The 18,875-nt window shown below is 36.0% G+C and overlaps 1 pseudogene; it reads right to left on the reverse strand.

Annotated features, from left to right (window-relative positions):
- Nucleotides 1–563: 563 nt before the first annotated feature.
- On the reverse strand, nucleotides 564–6,486 carry LOC136406488 (large ribosomal subunit protein eL32-like; annotated as a pseudogene).
- Between the last annotated feature and the right edge of the window lie 12,389 nt (nucleotides 6,487–18,875).

The raw sequence follows: 18,875 nt of genomic DNA on the forward strand, positions 1-18,875 counted from the left end.
AGTGCTGCTTGTGGCTAGCTTTATTTCCTGCCCTAAGAATGCTCTGATTTGTGAGGTAGTTCAGAGAAAAGAAAAAAAGAACAAAACAAAAAACAAAAAAAACAACTCTTCTTTTAGTAACAGTAAAATTCAGAAATTTCTAACACTATTGATTCACTCTTTCTATTTCTCATGTACTTTTCTAGATGCTTTGCATGTGTAATTCACTTAAACTTCACCATAACTCTATGAGCTTGATGTGATTAGAATGGTTTATGATGTGTAAACTATGGCCCAGGAAGAGAAAATAGCTCTGCCCAAGGTCACACAGCTGGTGAGTGGAGAGTCAGGTGAGTCAGGCGTAAACCCAGTCAGATCAACTCCAGAGACTGAGCATTTATTTAACCTCCTCCCTATTCCATTTTTTATAAAACTGAGTAGAGACAGGGATGAAGACGCTGGCCATTTCCCAGAGAACTAGCCCCGGACTTCACCTGGGGTGATGAAAGTGGGTAGTGAGAGGATAGAAAGTTTATGCAGAAAGAAGTACAGTAGTTTGAAAAAGGCAGGGCTCGTGCCCCAGTTCACACTGGAACTGCAAGAACGGGCCACTTCACAGTTCCCTGCTCCAACGTGATCGGCAGCAGCAGAGGAGACCGGGCGGTGGCATTTCGGTTAGAGAGCACTTTTTTTAATGGCAGAATTGTATGGTTTTATTAACACAAATACAACGTGCATGCAAACGGTCTAATTTTTTTTCTTTGCTGCATAGCCTGGTGTTGGGATTGGTAACTGAGGCTAGCTGGACTGCTCTTTCCACAATGGCTTTATGTTCTTTGGGGAGACGTTGTGAGCAATCTCAGCATATCAGCAGCAGTTTAAGCACCTTGATGTGGTGGACGGGAAACTCCCCCAAACCACTGGGCAGCATGTCTTTTGTTTTCTTGTTGTTCCCATAACCAATGTGGGACATCAAGTTCAAGCCCTTGAATTTTCTACACACCCTATTGTTAGTGCCCTTGGGTCTCTGTTGTGCTTAACTTTGATGTATTGGTCTGACTGGTGCTGGATGAACTTTTTGATCCTGTTTTTGGTGACTTTGGGCTTTGCAAGGGGTTTGAGGGCAGCCACGGTGAGTAGCAGCAGATGGCTGCTACCTCCATAGGTAGAGCTGAGGTAGAGGGGGAAAGTGGAGTGTGAGAACTGATGAGACTTAATCCCTCACACAACACCTTAGGTAGCACTTTCTTGGTCCCCCAAACCTATATGTGTTGCCTAAACACAAAGAAGCTAGAGCAGCAATCATAGACTTCCATAGTAGATGCACATACACTTCTAAAGGGCAGGAGGGATTAGGTATACCAGAACAAAAGGCAGCAGGAACACAGGTTAAAACACAAGGATACCCTGTTGGAGTAATGACCAGAATATAGGTCCTATTCTTGGAAAGAAGAAATAAAGTAGAAAAATCAAAATATTTCTGAAAATATTATAAGCTAACATCTCTGTTTACTATAGCCACACATTTTCTAATGATGCTCTTTGCTTCCGAGAGAAGCCACATACATTTTGGCTTGGAAAATTTCAACTCTATAAATATTCTGCCTAATAGCACCTGTGGATTTACAACTTGTGTAAACTCATTTCCAAGATTAGTGGGGGAAAGCTGATTTAAAAATATTATAGATAACATGCTCCCCATGGATATTCACGAAGGGTCGGTCTTTTGATTAGTAGAGTAAGTATAGGAAATGAGTGAAGACAGGAAAAATTATCCATTCAGACACCTAAGGAAGTTCTTTTAACAAGATTTCATAAGGCAAGCACTTGAGATGTTCCTTAAAAAAAAAGTGGAAGTCACTATAGGCATCAAACTTGGGAACTCTAGACGTGCTTTACTATACTTTTCAGAGTATAAATCTCTGAAAGTCAGGTAAATTCCTCCTCTCTGTATGAGAGAGAATAAATTCTTTTGCTAATCCTTTGATCTCTTTATGGTTTCGTTGTTCACTACTGATTGTCCCAGAAACAAGTTTCACTTCAGATATAATAGTTAATGACAGACAATAGAAAAGGAACTGGGTGTGGAGCCCTAGTTAACTATAATAGCACCAGGGCTAGTTGCTATTTATAGCATTTGTTAAACTTTCATCTCTTCAAATTGCTATTTTCATACAGCAAACTTAAATCTCTCAGGCAACAGGGTAAGCATCATGAGATTAGAACTGGAAGTAATTTCTGGCATTAGTCAAATATGTAATGAGTAAGAAAAACATCTTCTTCAGCTTGAAGTGCTACCAGTTACCAATGAGAATAGGCAAATAAACATTCACAAAGGAATCTTGGCCCGCAGTGATCAGTGTGAGAAAATGGTCACCTACGGGATTTATGCTATATCATATAATCTCTGAGGCAAAATTGATGACCTTTGAGTTTGGAACAAAAGACATTTTTTGTTGTTGTTGTTGAAGCAATTTTATTTGAAAAAGCTTGTCAGAAAATGATTTTCCCATATCTAATGAAAAATATAATTGGTGGAGACAGGAGTGGCTGAGTCTGAGACCAGAAACTCAGAGCTGTGATTTGAAAGCTTCTAATTTTCCGAGTGACTGGGAAAATTGCATTGCATTTAAATACCCCGCATTCCTCTTCTTTAGCAGCATTCAGTTCTGTGATGGACTCAGCCCACTAGGGAGAAAGAAGGAGAGTAGGGTGGGTGCAGTGGGAGGATTGAGGTGTGGGCAGGGAGGAGCTTCGGAGATGCCCAGCCTACTGTCCTGTGAACCCTCAGCTTGCCTGCTCCTACATTACAAAGACTGATGTTGGGGTCTCCTTCTTTTGTTAGACCTTAAATTCTTTCATCGTTGGATGAACCTTCATTTACAACTGTCTGGACTTCATCCAGTCCTTGCATATAGAATATGCACAGCACATTTATGTAAGCCTGTATTGTTAGGAAAATTTGGATGATTTTATTTTAATATAGCTTGTCTACTGATTTGAAAAAGTTTTATAAACTGTTGGCCAGCCGATTATAGAATGAGGCTAGCGAACGCCCAGGGCTGACAAGGAAAAGGATTTCAGTAGCTGAATGCTTAAGAGAGTAAGGCAACCATCCTCACTGTACAAATGCCAGGCCCTAAAGCTTGGTGATATTGTTGGAATGATCTTAAATGTGATGGCATTGACTGCTAGGAATTTAGATATTTAAATATTTGAAATTTATTTCATTTATAGGTCTCAACTCAACACCCGATTATAATATATCTTACTGTTTATGACCAAGATTCTTATGTTATTGAGAATACTATGAGTAAAACATGAGAACCAGTAAAGATACTAGCCCTGAACCCCTTCTCTACTAGCAATAAAAAAAAAAAAGAAAAATGTTCACCATATAGTTAATACATGGGTTGAAATTCTGATACCTTCTAATTGCCCTTCCTTTTATACCAAATAGCATTATCTTGCTAGCTGTGATTCCTGGTAATTGTTTATCTTCCTTATGACTTGTGCAATCTTGTATTCTATGTAAGGCTTTACTCTAGAGACCAAACAAGTGGATAAGAAATATACTTGTATCTATTTTCATTACATTAATTAAAGTTGTGAATATGTATTGCTCACCTACCGGGTATAACCTATGACAAAGGCTGAAAGACATGGAACATTTAAGTACTGGCCTTTACCACTTAAGAAATAAGATTATCACTTTAAAAAAAAAAATGACTGGCACTACAAGTTCAACAATCCCTGACAGACAACGAATAAGAACTAAGAACACTGAGTGTTGTAAGAGGTCAAGGGAGGGTGAACTCATTAGGCTGGACTATTCAAGGAAGACTTCCTGGCAGAGGTGGGGTTTGAGCTGGACCTTGAAAAATGAGCACAAGTTTAGAGAGTAAAAAGTAAGCAAGAAGGTTTTCCCAGCAAATCAAAAAGAGTATATCCAGTTTGAGTTCTTTAAATAAACCCATTTTAAACTGGATTTACAAACCACCTTCTCCCTCTCTATTTCACACCCTCCCCCCGCCTAAAAAAAAGAACTAGGAATTTATAAGCTCAGATATTGAAGAGTCTGGGGGTAATTCCAGCTTCAGATATGGCTGAAGACAAATGCTCAAACATGACAGCGTTTCTCTGTGTTGACTTCATTCTCCCGGAGGTTTTCTTTCACAGTAAGTTCTAGAAGCTCCACATTCATATTCTGCCAATCCAGCAACCCTGAAGAAATTGGGAAAACACATTATGTCTTGTGGTTGGGTCCCATTGGCCTTACTCATAAAAGCCTGCCTTTAAGCCAATCACTGAGGCCAAAGTGACAGAATACTCTTATTGTTTGATCTAAGGTATGAACCCTTGCAGTTGAATTAGATTTGGGATGGAATATTAGTGCCAAGTTAATCTAATAGATGAAGAGCTATACAAAAGTAATTCAAAATGAAAGATCAGAGAGGTACTTCTGGAAGGAGAAATGGATGCTAGGAGTCAGAAACCACAATGGTAAAAATAAATATTTAGAAATGAGAGATAGGTCAAGGATTATACAGACCTAGATGTCCTTAGATATGAGCAGAAATTATTAATGTGAAAGCAATTTATGTATTAATGCTTTCAGATATTTGTCTTACTTTGCATCTATTTTTTAAATGATCTACCAAGCCAGCCTTTGAAAAGACTTAACCTAAAATCCATGTTTAATGTCCATTCTCCTCCCCTATCCCTGTTATCTTATGCTAATACTGAAAAAAAAAGGGGGGGTTGTGAAATGCAGCAAACCAAGGGATGTTCTCTATTGTTGAGGACAGAGTATTAAGAAATCTTTTCCTGGGAATTCCCCATACCTCAGACAGAATAAAAGTTAAGTGGCTGATTCATTCATTCATTAACAGTGGAGAGAATTTTCTGAGATGTTAATTCATCCTAAACCCAGCGGATCCGCCCTAATGCCTGTTGTTACAAAATGCCTCTAAAATTTCAGGGGTGTTCACAGGCATTTGTTCCCAGTAAATGCTAACATGCTTGTGTCACTCTGTTTATTCACTGTAGATGTTGGCACACTTTGTCTTTAAGCACAATCAATAGCATTTAAGTAGCACAGAATTACTCATTCAGATGACAGATCAATTTTGGCTTTTTGTTGCTGCTACTTTCAAAGTCTATATTTTTAGAGTTTCAAATTTTAAGCAAATTAACCTATTAAAAATAAGAACAGGTTGAAACTGTGGTTGGGAATATGTTTTTATAATGCATAATTATGATCTCTCAAAAAAACCCTTCAAGGCCCTAATTGAGGTAGATGGATGTAGTCGGATTTAGTGCATCTTGACAGCAATTATGCAGTGAATGTGTTCCTGGAGATAATTTTTTTTTTATCCTTTTTGGAATCTAATAAGCTTGGTCACCTGTTTCTGACTCAGGTTTTTCTTCATATTTACATTTACACTCCAATAATTCAAACTACTTTGACCTCAAAATACTTCAATCTCCCTATTTGGGACTTCAACACTCATTGTCCACTAGGTCTTAATTTTTTATTGAGTAATAGATCTCCAAAACCTTTTGAAAAGTATGGTCTCTCTCCCCAGAAAAATGTATAAACAATTCAATATTGCTTACAATCATAGGAGGTTCTCACACCCACTAATCCCATGCAGGTATCTATTTAGGAACACCTGCTTCAATCTTAACAGTTGAAAAATATATGTATTTTATTTTCCATTTCAGATTCTTTTTTAAAAAGACACATGTTATCACTCCGTTTGTCTTCACTTTTGGCTGGCCTGGTCCCTGTCAACCCTCAAGGAAATAAGAGACCTCAGAGAAAGAAGAGTATAATAAATCATTTATGCTGCTAATCTTGGGGTTTGGTAAGGGGATGTTTTGGACTCCTCTCACTGTGAATTAGCAATGCTGGCAAAAAACAAATACACACACAAAAAAGCCAGTTGTCCAGTGACACTAAAGAATGCTGAATTGGATATTCAAAGCCTCGACAAATCTTAAGGACACAGCAAGAAGTTTACTTTCTCTTTCATTTATCAAATTCTTCTTGGGTGTCTTCTACTACAAAAGCATTAGTTAGTTCATCAATGGTTGGGGCAGTGTCCCGCAAATAAATGACACTCAATATATATTTATTGAACATGAATAATTACTAATATTTGTGGAACAATTATTATGTTTCAGGAGCTTTAATTCTCAAAACATCTGTGTGAAGAAACTGAAGCCCACAAAGGTTTAATACTTTGACCAAGGTTATAAAACTATTATGAGGTTGGATCTGATGCTTTTAACTACAACATTATACTACTTCAATCATTGTGGTAGATGTAATTGCTTAACTTTATTTAAGAGAAGACAATGTCAAAATTCAGATCTTGTGAATAACTTAGTCAAAAGAACATAGGACAAAGCCTGAATTAGACTTAAATTTGATTCTAAAACCAGAGTTGAGCATACCTCTAGGCACACTTACTTGTCCCCTAAATACTGGTACATCTCCATTGCTATAGTCATTCAACTGAAACTACAACTTTATCACTGTGGAATCAATGCACCGATGGCTACAAACAAAAGTCTCCACTTTCAAGACAAAGGTAGCCACACAAAGAACCTGAACAAAATCCAGACCACATTCACTATAACCTCTCATCTATTCATTACTTATATACTTACTAGGCTTATAGTTCTCTGAAGGATTCATGACAGCTTGGGTAGAAATTGGGATGGAGGAAGAAGAACGCAAACTTCTTAAGTTTCATTAATTCTTCCTCATAGGTTTTATTGTGTCTGGAAGTGTACCCGTGTGACCATCCATTTTTCTTCATCTAGAAGAATTGGTGCCTACAGCGGATGCTTCTTATGAATGGCCAATGTGCTTCAGTGTTTTTAAATTATGAGTTGGTACCATTGTCTAGAAAAAGATATGTCAAAAATTAACCATTAAAAGTTACAGCTTCTAACTGGCCTCATGTTTCATGTGTATCATGTGAAGTCCAAGTCTCAAAGTAGATTCTGAATAATGATAGCAAGCCAAGCCTGTCCTGTCTTACAGATTACATAGGGATTTGGAGCAATTTTTAGATGACATTGAGCTCCAGACTCACCACTTGGAAGTTAAAATTCTAATCTCACACCGTGTAGACAGAGACAAACACAAAGGACCATAAACACAATGAAGTAATAAATATACTGGATAGATCTTTATTCACCTAAAGGAGCAAACATTTGTTTGGTGAGACAATGTTCCCAGTTCCTGAGAACATGGAAATATCATCATTCTTGTGAACTGTGTAACCAACCCCAGGAAGCATGTTTATTTTATGTCTCCAGGCTTCAATATCTTGTATTAAAGGAAGGTTTTCCAAAAAACCATGTTTGTTTTCAATTGTCAGTCAACATTGGAGAACTACCTCCAAGTCAAAAGGGGAACTCCCTTCTCTCCTGTTGCAACCTTTTTTCAAAGATGGGCAGAAATCCTAACCACAGAATAACAAGAAATCTGGGCAAGTTATGTAACAGTGCAGCCTTTTATTTCTTTTTTCTATTTAATTCAGTTATGCACATAATGTGTTTCCCTCTTGTTCACCTGTTTATTTTCCCCATGTTTTATTCTTAGAAATGTGAAAGCAAAATACAGATTGGTGAGTTAGTTGCCCTCCAACACCAGATACGAAGTTCAAACAAGGAATCCTTTTAGCTGGAGATTTCCAAAGAAGCACCCTCTTTCTCTGTTAATAAGATTGTAGATATTGGCTTTTTTATTATAGCTGTCAATTCAAAGCAAAAAAAAAATTAAAATTCTTTCCTATTATATTATGTTAACAAATTAAAACTAAATATAAAAGAAAAGAAGAAAATCTGTTATTAATGATGACAACATGTCATCCTCTGCATGCAGATGTTGCACTGCTGAGACTGTTGAATTATTTTTCATGATATGGGGTATGTTGTGCTGACCCCTCCAAGACCTCTCACTCAGTTTTCCTTGCCACCATGTTCAAAAGATATTTGTAAACTGTTATTAGGAAGTGGGCTATAAAACTGAGGAAAGCCAGAAAAGCTATAATCTAACAATCTCTCCAATTGGGTCCTTGTCACCCAGAAAAAAACTCAATTTTTTTCAGAAATAAAACCCAGGCCTCCTGAGACCACTCTCTAGGTCCCTCTTGTATAATCTGCTGTGCTGGGTGCTCAAAACATTTAACACTCTGAGCAGTGCTATGCAATAGGCGAGACTGTAACTCACACTCACACACTCAAAAAGAAAAGAACCAGGCTTTCAGCTATGTCTGTCTCTCTGTCTCTCTGTCTCTCTCTCTCTCTTTTGTAGAGAAAGAGAGCTGGGGACAAACAGATAGGAAGGAGAGAGATGAGTGACCCATTGCTCAAGCCAATAAGCTTAGGCTCAAGCCAGTGACCTTGGGCTTCAAGCCAATGACCATGAGGTCATGTCTTTGATCCTACATCAAGCCAGAGACCCTGCACTCAAGCCGGATAAGCCCACGCTCAAGCCAGAGACCACAGGGTTTAGAACCAAGGTCCTCTGCATCCCAGTTTGATGTTCTATCCACTGGGCTACCGCCTGGTCAGGCATCAGCTATGTCTGTCTGACTCTGCTGGTACACATGCCCAACACTGAAGAGGCAGAGAGGAGAGAGATCAGCCCTGCCGGTGGGACCAGCTTCACAAGAAGTCACCCTGGCAGTCACATGGGTCTTGAGATCAGCTGCTGCCGTTCTTGGTTTCATGCCATGCTGCCATTGTTTTGAAATGTCTCATACCTTATGAACAAGATCCTCAAATTTTATGTTACCCCAATTTTACAAATTATCTAGCTAGTCCTACCTGTAAGGGTAACACATATCAAGAGAAATAGTCTTGCTAATGCACCCTTGGGGACATTGAGATGAAAAAGGCTATCTTCTGTATGGTTGCCTGGAAGATCAGCCATAAAATTAATCTCAAAGCATTCTAGGTGTTTGTGAAAATGCTCAGATTTCTGTTATTTTTCTTACAGGGAGATAGAAGTGAGAGACAATGTTTTTCCATTTTTTTTCTTTCATAATTAGCTGCCCCCCACCCCTAACAATTTGCTTCACATTTTGAAGAGTATGGCAATATCTCATTTTAAATAAGAGCTCTAATGGAAGAAATGATCTTAAAAATTTTTTAGGATGCTTCTTTGGGGTGTCACTGTACAGCGCACACCCACTTCTTTTCATGCTTTGAAAACATTAACGACTGCTCTTAACTCTAGTAAAGTAAATAATTGTAAAGGCCAAGGTCACTGAAAATACAAAAAGACCAACATCTCCCCAGTTTTAAAACTCTTACAGGTCCTATCAATATGCTTCCTTTACTGGTTTAAAAATGAACAACCCTTTCAATGTCAACAAACATTGATCTAGAATGCTCATAGCACTACCTGGCAATTGTTCAATAAATAATACACCAGATAGGGGATTTCTTCTCTTACACGGCAGTGACTAAACAGAAAATTTATGTAGGATACGGTGACCAATTATATGTTGGACATTTGTCTTTAGATGTAGGTGGAAGCTTATATGATAACAATTTTGGAGATACAGAGAAGTCTCATATAACCCAAGTTCTTATCTACCAGCTTGATATGATATTTGGAATTCTGACACTAAGGTTTCATTCTATTGGGTAAAAAATTGCCTTATTAAACATCTTATCCTCACCTATTATAATCACTCATCCCTTCTCTGTTTGGTTGAGTGAACCCAGAAGGGACAGAAGCAAGTGTAAGATATGCTGAAAGAAGAAAATAAGATAGAAAATAATTTTCCTTCATTTTTTCTTATTTTGGCCTCGTAATTTTGCTTCAAACTACTGTTAAAATCTGGCATGAAGACTATTGCAGAAATAGCAGTTTTAACATCAATAATAATACTAACAAGAAATATTTTTGAGAGCTGTGCAAGGCCCTGTACCAAGCACACATCTTATGTGCCAATTCATTCGATTTTCAAAATAACTGTATGGAGTTAATTATTTGTACCCATTCAAATGATTTTAGCTGCAAGAGCTAAAGTTAGACCTGATTTAAAATGATGGAAATAATAAAAGAAATATGTTATTTCTAATAACAAGAAATGCACAGTTGGGTGGTTCTAAAGGTGGGTAATTTAGCAGCTCAGTGATGATATCCAGGACCCAGGTTCTGTTAGACCTTCTGTTCTGACCTCATAGTCTTGCTTAAGGTTTATGGTTACGTGATGGCAGTAGCTGCTCCGAGCATCCTAACTTCACACAATATCCAAAGTACAGAATAGAGAACACGACCCATTTAAAAAAGAAGGGCAAGTTCCCAGAAGCTGCTCTATAAACATATCTTATGTCATATTAGCTATAATTTTATGACATGCCCAATTCTATGTCAATTGTTCTCACAGTGAATACAATTTTTCTGACTGGCTTAAACTAATCAGCATTTGCCCCCTGAGGGTGAGAAGAGGTCCAGACTTCTCTGTATACATGGCAGCTCCAAACCTGAACAAAGAAGTCACTGTGTTAGCAAGGGAGAAGAAGGGAATGGATTTTTCACAGACAACCAAGTGTGTCTATCACAGACTTCATCGTGTCACATAACAAATGAGAACATGGAAGCTGAACAAACCAGGACACACAGCCAGTAGCTGATGACACCAGAACAGAGTCAGCCCCAGTCTGTGAAGCTCCAAGCATCCTACTTTCAACCACTGTGCCTTTTAACTACTACTTCTGCATAAAAAATCATAAACAGTCTAAGTTTTTGCAAAAATAATTTTAAAAATTACTTAACAAAGAATTCTAGAATAACTTTACACTTGCCCAACCTGTGCTAGCAGATAGGCAGCATTTTGATCAACAGATAAACTCTTCCTAGTTAAATATTAAGTTTTATACTCAGATTAAAAGCTGCTAGGAAATTTTAGCTGAACAGAACTGCTGTGGCCGTAGAAAGGAGTTCCCGGACTTCTGAGAAAAATGGCAGCCACTGAGGATTCGGGGGAACTGAGAATTGTCCCTATTAAAATGCTTACATTTGATAACATAGTGAACTGTGTGACAATTGTTAAATGTGGTGTATCTTTAGCTATAACATTTCCCTAAGATAATTGGACTCTTACTAATCCAGGAAAACTAGCTATTCCTAAACTAGTAAATTTGTTACAAGGATAACTTTTGAATTTTCTGTTGCTGGCTTTCAAATGAATTGAAAGTGAGTAAAAGAAATTATTATTTACCCAGGTTATTTTAGAGAAATAATTGTTTGGTGAAAGAAATAAAATACCATGTAATATATACTGCTCACAGAAATTTGGGGATATTTTATTGCTTCATATTCATAAAATAACCCCTAAGTTTTGTGAGCAGTATATTTGCTTTTCTTATAATGGTCTGATTGTTTTTAAAATGAAGGGAAAGGTGATGCCTTCATTAGAATCTTGTATTTGAATTTTAAAAGTTAGAAGCAGATATATCTGAATACATTAAAATTCTTAGATGAATGGCTCTACCTAATTGAAAAAAATGTTTTTTGATTATACATTCTTCAGTGGAAATGCAGAGCTGAATATTGGGTCTGAATTCAACCATTGGCAGTATGCTACAAATATATACCAAAATAAAGAGGCTAAATAGCCTTATCTAGTGAATTTAAAAGCTAATTAGAAATGTGCCTAACAAATTAGCAAAAGGAAGACTCAACTTTTGTTTTAGTTTAATCACTTTGTTTTCCTTTTCAAGCCACCTCTCACCTCGTTCTTTCTTCTATCTAGTTTTAACTATGGAGGTGAAAACTAAGCAGGAATACTTTTTATGTTCTTCAAATGGAGACATTTTTAAGCCAGCTAAGTACAACTAGAAAAAAAATTACAAAATTAAAAGGGATTTTTGTTATCTAAAATGGTTAAAAATACTGCTTATACATATACTAAGACTATCAGTGAATCGATCAATTTGATTTTTTAACATATTAACTGGATGTTTTATTACCATAAAGAGACAGTATAGATTCAGCAAAAAAGATTCCAACTGTATTCAATGAAAAGAAATGTTTTCCAACTAAATGATTTATTGTCATCGAGATCATTTTGAATATAAAGAAAGAAATACTTGCATAATTATAAGATGTGCATCACAGTTTCAAATGAGAAATCTTAAAATTATAAAGCATTTATTTGTCAGTTAATGATTTTGTGAAATGTTACGTGTTCAGATAACAAATAAGAAGAAAAATAATGAGGAAATGTGACTGATTAAGATTTTACTGGCTGCAGGGAATCCTAATACTGTTTTATACTCACATAACATAGAGGTCACAACCTGGAAATACAAAAAGTTATGGACAATCAAAAAGTGATTTTGAACCCTGAAACTTCTCAAAGAAAGAAGAAATGATATCAGGGAACTTTTATTTCCCCTAGAAAATTTGGCATTATACTGTTCATGAAGAAACTACACATAAGGAATAATAGAAAATGGACCTCAATTTTGGCCTTTATTGTAAGGGTGAAAATGAAAGAAGATGAAGTTACTATTTCTCATGTTAAATTTTACCTACTCAGCAATCACTAAGACTTTTCAAAGGGTTTTTAAGGTGGTGAAAGAGGGGGTTCTGATATAAAACTAGTTAACAAACTTAAATTCTTGCACTGAAACATAATAAAATTATAATCTGAATTCATCCCAGAGAAGGTAATGGGATGAAGTTGGGTCAGTGAAGTCCAAAGGCAAAATAAAAGTTTGTGTTGCTAAAGAGATACATGCTTGTGTTCCATTCTCTAACTGGTTTTCATTTTCTGATCCAATTTCCTGTTCAGTGGAGTGTGTACCTTGCTATAACCATGGAATGTGATCCAGGGAGAGTCTGCACACCTAATCCTCCTGAATGAATGAGTCAGACGTGGCTTCCACAGTAAGCTTCAAAGAACTCAAACATGGAAACTACCATCATTAAAGTATGACCTACATAGGTGTCTTCCTTGTGGCAGTGCAGAAGAACCAAGTCAATAAATATGCATATTCCATAAATTTTGGAAGCTTTTTTATTGTGTTTTTTTACATACAGTTCTAAATAGTAATACTTTTTTGGACATTCTAAAATATACTTTATAATTTAAATATTATTACTTCTACCATTTAGATAATATAAATATTGGTTCCATTTCAACAATTGTAATTTCCAATTTACAATTATTAGCATATAAATAAGTCTGTTGTCTGAGCCAGTCATTGAAGTATGTATGACCTCAGACTCTACTGGCATTTGTCCAGTTCCCTACAATTACATAAATAACAATACCCACTTTAATTTACTGCCTTCCACAAATGCCCACTGATGTATCTTTGTAAATCAAAAGTATAAGAGAGCTGTCAAAGGTAAGGACACAATGGCAAGGGTTCAAGATCTACCCCAGAATCATTCAAAAGTGAATATTCTACTTTTTCAAAATGGAACTCAGGGAAAAGGCCTAAGTAAGACCACGAGGAAGGAAGCTAGATCAATGATTGCTTCAAATGAAGAAAGAGTCAGGCTTCTACACTCCTCAACAGCCTGAAATGGCATAGTGTGGGATCTGCTTTGATTCTGATACAACAGCCACTGCTCAATAATATTTTGGGGCAGTGTGCTAAGCACTATGCTAGGAGCTGGAAAACAGATGCACTGAGTTAACAGCCTGGTAGAAAAACAAGACATTAACAAACAGTAGCACGATTAATTAAATACAATTATAAATTGACGTATAAAAAAAAGAAATGGTGCTATAGCAGTGTATTATAGGTAGAAAGTATATATGTTCTTGTTTGTCTGGGACAATTTCAATTTATACCTGTTCTTTCACTCTAATAAGTGTCCCCTTTTGGATGATAAGTATGTGATTACTGTTCACTTTAATAAAAGGAGACCTGACTTAGTCTGAGATCCGTAAAAGACTTTTTTTCAGAAAGTGACTCTTCAGCTGAGACATAAGGACATGAGAGCTAACCAGAGAAGGGGGTAGGGTTGCAAAAATGGAGGACAGAGGAAGGTACATATGCAAAGACCTAAGGGGTGGGGAAGCCCAATCCAGTTAAGAATTTGTGAACCGGAAATGGTTTGGTAAGAGAGGCAGGTAATGGCAAGCTTTCAGCGCCTTATCAGAAATTTTATCAGTTTTAGACATAGAGCAATAAGAAGCCATTGAATCATGACAGTAATAACTATCTCTAAAATGTAGTGTTTAAGATGTGTCACTGTCTGATTTACACGTTAACTCAGTCTCACAAGGACAGATTAGAAGACTGAGACACATAATGTTAAGGCATCGTGTGTCAAGTCCTATATCAAGAAAGCAATGGAACCAGGTTTCCAATCACAGACTGCACCAGAGTCCTTACTCTGTTAATCAGGGGAGGAACTAGATCAAATTTGAATGTTATTTTTATAAAAATTTAATTGAGCCTAAAGAACTTCAAAGTTCTGAGTTTCTTCTAAAATGATTAAATAACAGTACAATGTTGAACCTGCTGCTATTTTCTCTTCATCAGGTCAAATGTCATATTTTCAGAACAGTGAAGTATAATTCTATGTTAAATTTAAAAATGAGGGTATGGACATATGTATAAATGTAAAAAGGAAATAATTGAATGGAAACAAAAAATTGTTAAGTGGTTACCTCTGAGGATTTGTTGGAGTGGGAGAGCCAGGGATTTTACTTTTCATCCTGAACTGTTATTTATTCCCATGAGTGCATATTTTTAAAAATAAAAGAGTAACTATCAATACCCCCAGTATTCCTGCTTGCTAAGAAACATGCAGTGTTTGGGGAGCTAAAGGAGACTATTTGTAAGAAAAGAGTCACTGATATTAACCTTCACCTGTTCTGTGAGAATGGGTAGTCATGAGAAAAGACTTCAGACAAACCACATAAGATGTTTGTTTGAACAAGAAATTAGGGATGTTAGTATTACCAAGGTACTGTACGTTCTGATGGTGAGTGTAATCATGCTCTTTCCTGGTAATGAGAATAACCCTTTAAGGAGACTCAAATGCTCTCATAGTCAACAGACAATGCAACTCAGCATCAAGATGTTTTTCAGGTGGTATAAGCAAAGTTCAAGTAAAATTGTTTTGTGATTGGACTGAATTTTAGTTCAATTCTACGCATGTCTTAATTTTTAAGACATTGTTTTGATTGATTCACTCATTCAATCAATCAATCAATCAATCACTTAATTGAGCAATCAAGGAATGCAATTCTAGGGTCCTGCAACTACCTTTTATTAATAACATGGGACTAAATATGTATACTAGTATTTTATTGAATCATGGTAATGACTTTCAGATTACAATGTCTTTCCTAGAATAGAAAGTTGTCTTTTTTCTAAGTGGAGTTTTTTAGATTTCTCCCATTTACTTAACTAAGCAAAAAAATTGAAATTTTCCTTTGCTTTAAATATAATTTTGGTTCTATAGTTGTGTCCATTTTATATTTGCTTACTTTTATACATATTTATATGGACATTTTTAAGAGTAGAACTTATAAATAGTTATATATGCAAGATATTGTGATGATAAGGGCATATTGATTTTGCTTAATATAATTAGACTATTATTTCTTGGGAAATTTGATAGCGTTTAGGGACTCTGAGTTCCAGGGATAATCAGGTCTTAAGCTGCACTGATCCTTGTATTTAAAATGACTGTCTTGTGTATGAAGTTCTTAATTTCCTGTGTTATTTTCCTAAATACAAGTGTTAGGATATGGGATATTCCATTTAATTTTAAATCAGATGTAGATAATAGTTTGGCAATTTTGCTAACTCCTTACATTGAGTGGGTAATACTATACATTTTTAAAACTTACAAATATTGAGATCTATGAACACACCCCTCTTTATTTTGTTTAATAAGTGTTTTGTTAAATTTCATGTTAAAGAGAATCTTTTTCTTATTTTCATTTATAGCACATTGCTTCTAATGCTATCACAACACTTATAACATTTTTTTATTATTTTATATTTCTGTCTTTCATTCTAAATATCAATATATGTTGACTATGATGATGATGATGTCTCAAACACTGAACACTGTCTATATATATAGACTGAATAAAGAAAGAAAGAAATTAATAAATACTTAAGTGATTATAGTTATATACATGATTTGGGCCCAATGTGTAGATTAAAATATTTATTAAAATAGTCAATTTTCTGAGCAGGGAAGAATAAAGAGTACATTGTTATATACCTTAGTCTGCACTTCACATGAAACAAGTTAAAAGAATAATAGTTACTTCTACAGATGGAGAAAAGAGAAAAATGTTTGTTAGCTTTAGCCTTAAAAAGTAAAGTAACAGTTAAATACCATTTCTTTAGATGGTGGATAACTGTAGAACATGTATAGCCTGTCTCTCCTTATAGTAAGAAAAGAACAATCATATTCACTCTAAGATCTAGGACAGAGATATCAACAGTAAAATTATCAAGACATCAAACAACTGAACTGGAACTCTTAGCATAGGTCAGCAGCATGAATGCATTTCTAAACCTGGATCCAATCTTCTTTACTACTAGATAGTCACACTGGGTCCAGAGCAACCACAGGTGGTACAGTCACAGCTATAACAGCCCTTGGAACAACCTGCCACTGTGCCCAATTTCTAGTTATAAAATGTTTCAGTCCTATATAAACACCTAGTGATAAGGAAGTGAAAAGGGATAAAATAAAAAACAAATTTATGAGAGCATATGAAAAAGTCTGGCTATTTGGAAATGTATAAGGATCCTAACATTCTTCAGGTAAGGGGAGAAATAGAATGGTTTACATATCATTTCCAATGAATAAAGTAAGAATCAGACAATTTATCTGTCTGAGAATGTAAGCAGAGCTACAACTGCAACTGTATTTTCTTTATCTTCTTACCATGTTAACTCTGCTCCCAAACATATCCATAGGACCTGTGAATATGCCTTTTACACAGCAAAAGAAACTTTATAGATGTAATTAACATTTAGGACTTTGAGATGGAGATATTTTTCTGGATTATGTGGATGTTCCCAATGTAATAATAGGAGTCCTTAAAAGTAGAGAATCTTTACTGGCTGTGGTCAGAGAGAGAGATGATAAAGGAAGAAGGGTCAGATAACAGAAAACAGAGAAACCCATCATTATTGAATTTAAAAGTAGAGAAATGGGGCCATGACCCAAGGAATTTAAGGATCTTCTAGAAGCTAGGGATGACCTTCAACTGATCAATAGCAAGAAAATAAAAATCTCAGTCCTACAATAACAAGGAACTCAATTCCACTGACAACATGAATTAGTTTTCAGAAATGAATGCAACTTTTTGGTACCTTGATTTAGCCCAGAGAAACCCACTAAGTTTGTGGTAATTTATTACAGCAGAAATATAAACCTAATACACTACAAAATACATAAACAAAGAAACTGTCTCAGAAACAGTAAAGATGACCCTGTGTACAACTGCCATATTTCAGATAGCTCTTCCACCTTATTCTTTCTTTTATATTTATAGATAAGACTTTGGGTGGCTGGTGTTCACAGTGCAGTTATTACTCAAGAGTACTGAAACACTTCCTCACAGTTGGGAATGCATCAAGCCAGATTGGAGATGACTAACAAGGCAAACTAGATGTGGACTCTTTAACCTCCAAAACCTCTGGTCTATATAAGGCTTTTAGAAGACGGATATAAAGACAGCAAAATTGCCCCCTTTCCCTCAGCTCTCTGAGGACATCTGCCTCAGTAGAAGTGGGTCAGGCAAGTGGTAAGCCATGTGGAGTGGCTGGAGGAGCACTAGCAGAGGCCTGACAATATCTCCTTATTAGCCGCCCTAGCACTTGAAACTCATCTTTCATAGTCATTCTTTTGATGAAAGAAGGCTTAAATCCTTGGTCAGGGCACACATGAGAAGCCCTTCTCTTCTCTCTCCCCCATCTCTCTCTCTTCTCCTCCTGCAGCCAGTGGCTCAATTGGTTCGAGCATTGGCTGCAGGCACTGAGGATAGTTTGTTTGATTCTAGCATCAGTTTCAGATTGGGGTTGCCAGGTGGATTCTGGTCAGGGTGCATGCAGGAGTCTATCTCTCTTCCTCTAACTTGAAGCAACAACAAAAAACAAACAAACTAGAAAATTATCAGTTAATGTGCATCAAAGGCTGCCAACATGGAATGAGGCACTACTGACATTTCTGATGTAACTTTTATGTTTATTAAAGTTTTTTATATACAAAGCTTAGAGGGTCTTGTGGTTATATAAAGCTTATTTCCTGCATCTTTTCACCATGATTCTTATAACCATTTTCAACTTGTTTAACTATATTATATTTATTTCATATCATTAAATAACATGCTTATATGGCTACTTCTTGATTTTTCATTGTTAAACCCTACATATTGGCTTCCCACTGTGGATAGTAACAATTTAGTTCTTTCTCATACCCTACCCACAGTCCCACCATACACATGGATACAAGATATACTTATCCTCCTGTTCTAATATGACAATTTAAAAGTTTAGGTGAAATTGATTTTCATTGTTTATATTGTTATGATTATGCAGATGTTATTGACAATGGAGCCATTTTATATATCTTGAGTACTTTTTGTCTTTCACATCTTTTGTTTTTCACATTCTTTGTAATCCCAAAGATATATTTTATTAAATTTCTTGGTCAATTTTCTATGTATGTAAGGATAACTTATTAAAATTTTTTCTCTATGCAAACCTCCTTTCTATATGTTCAAACATTAAGTACATCAAATAGTCTATAAATTTCATCTTTTCTACAAACCTTCTCATCTGCCCCAGTTTAATTTGATTAATCTTGAAGCTTGTTGTTTTATCATCATATTAGAAATTTCTATCTTCTCCATTTT

Source organism: Saccopteryx leptura, chromosome 5 (assembly GCF_036850995.1).
Source record: "Saccopteryx leptura isolate mSacLep1 chromosome 5, mSacLep1_pri_phased_curated, whole genome shotgun sequence".
NCBI classification, from domain to species: Eukaryota; Metazoa; Chordata; class Mammalia; order Chiroptera; family Emballonuridae; genus Saccopteryx; species Saccopteryx leptura.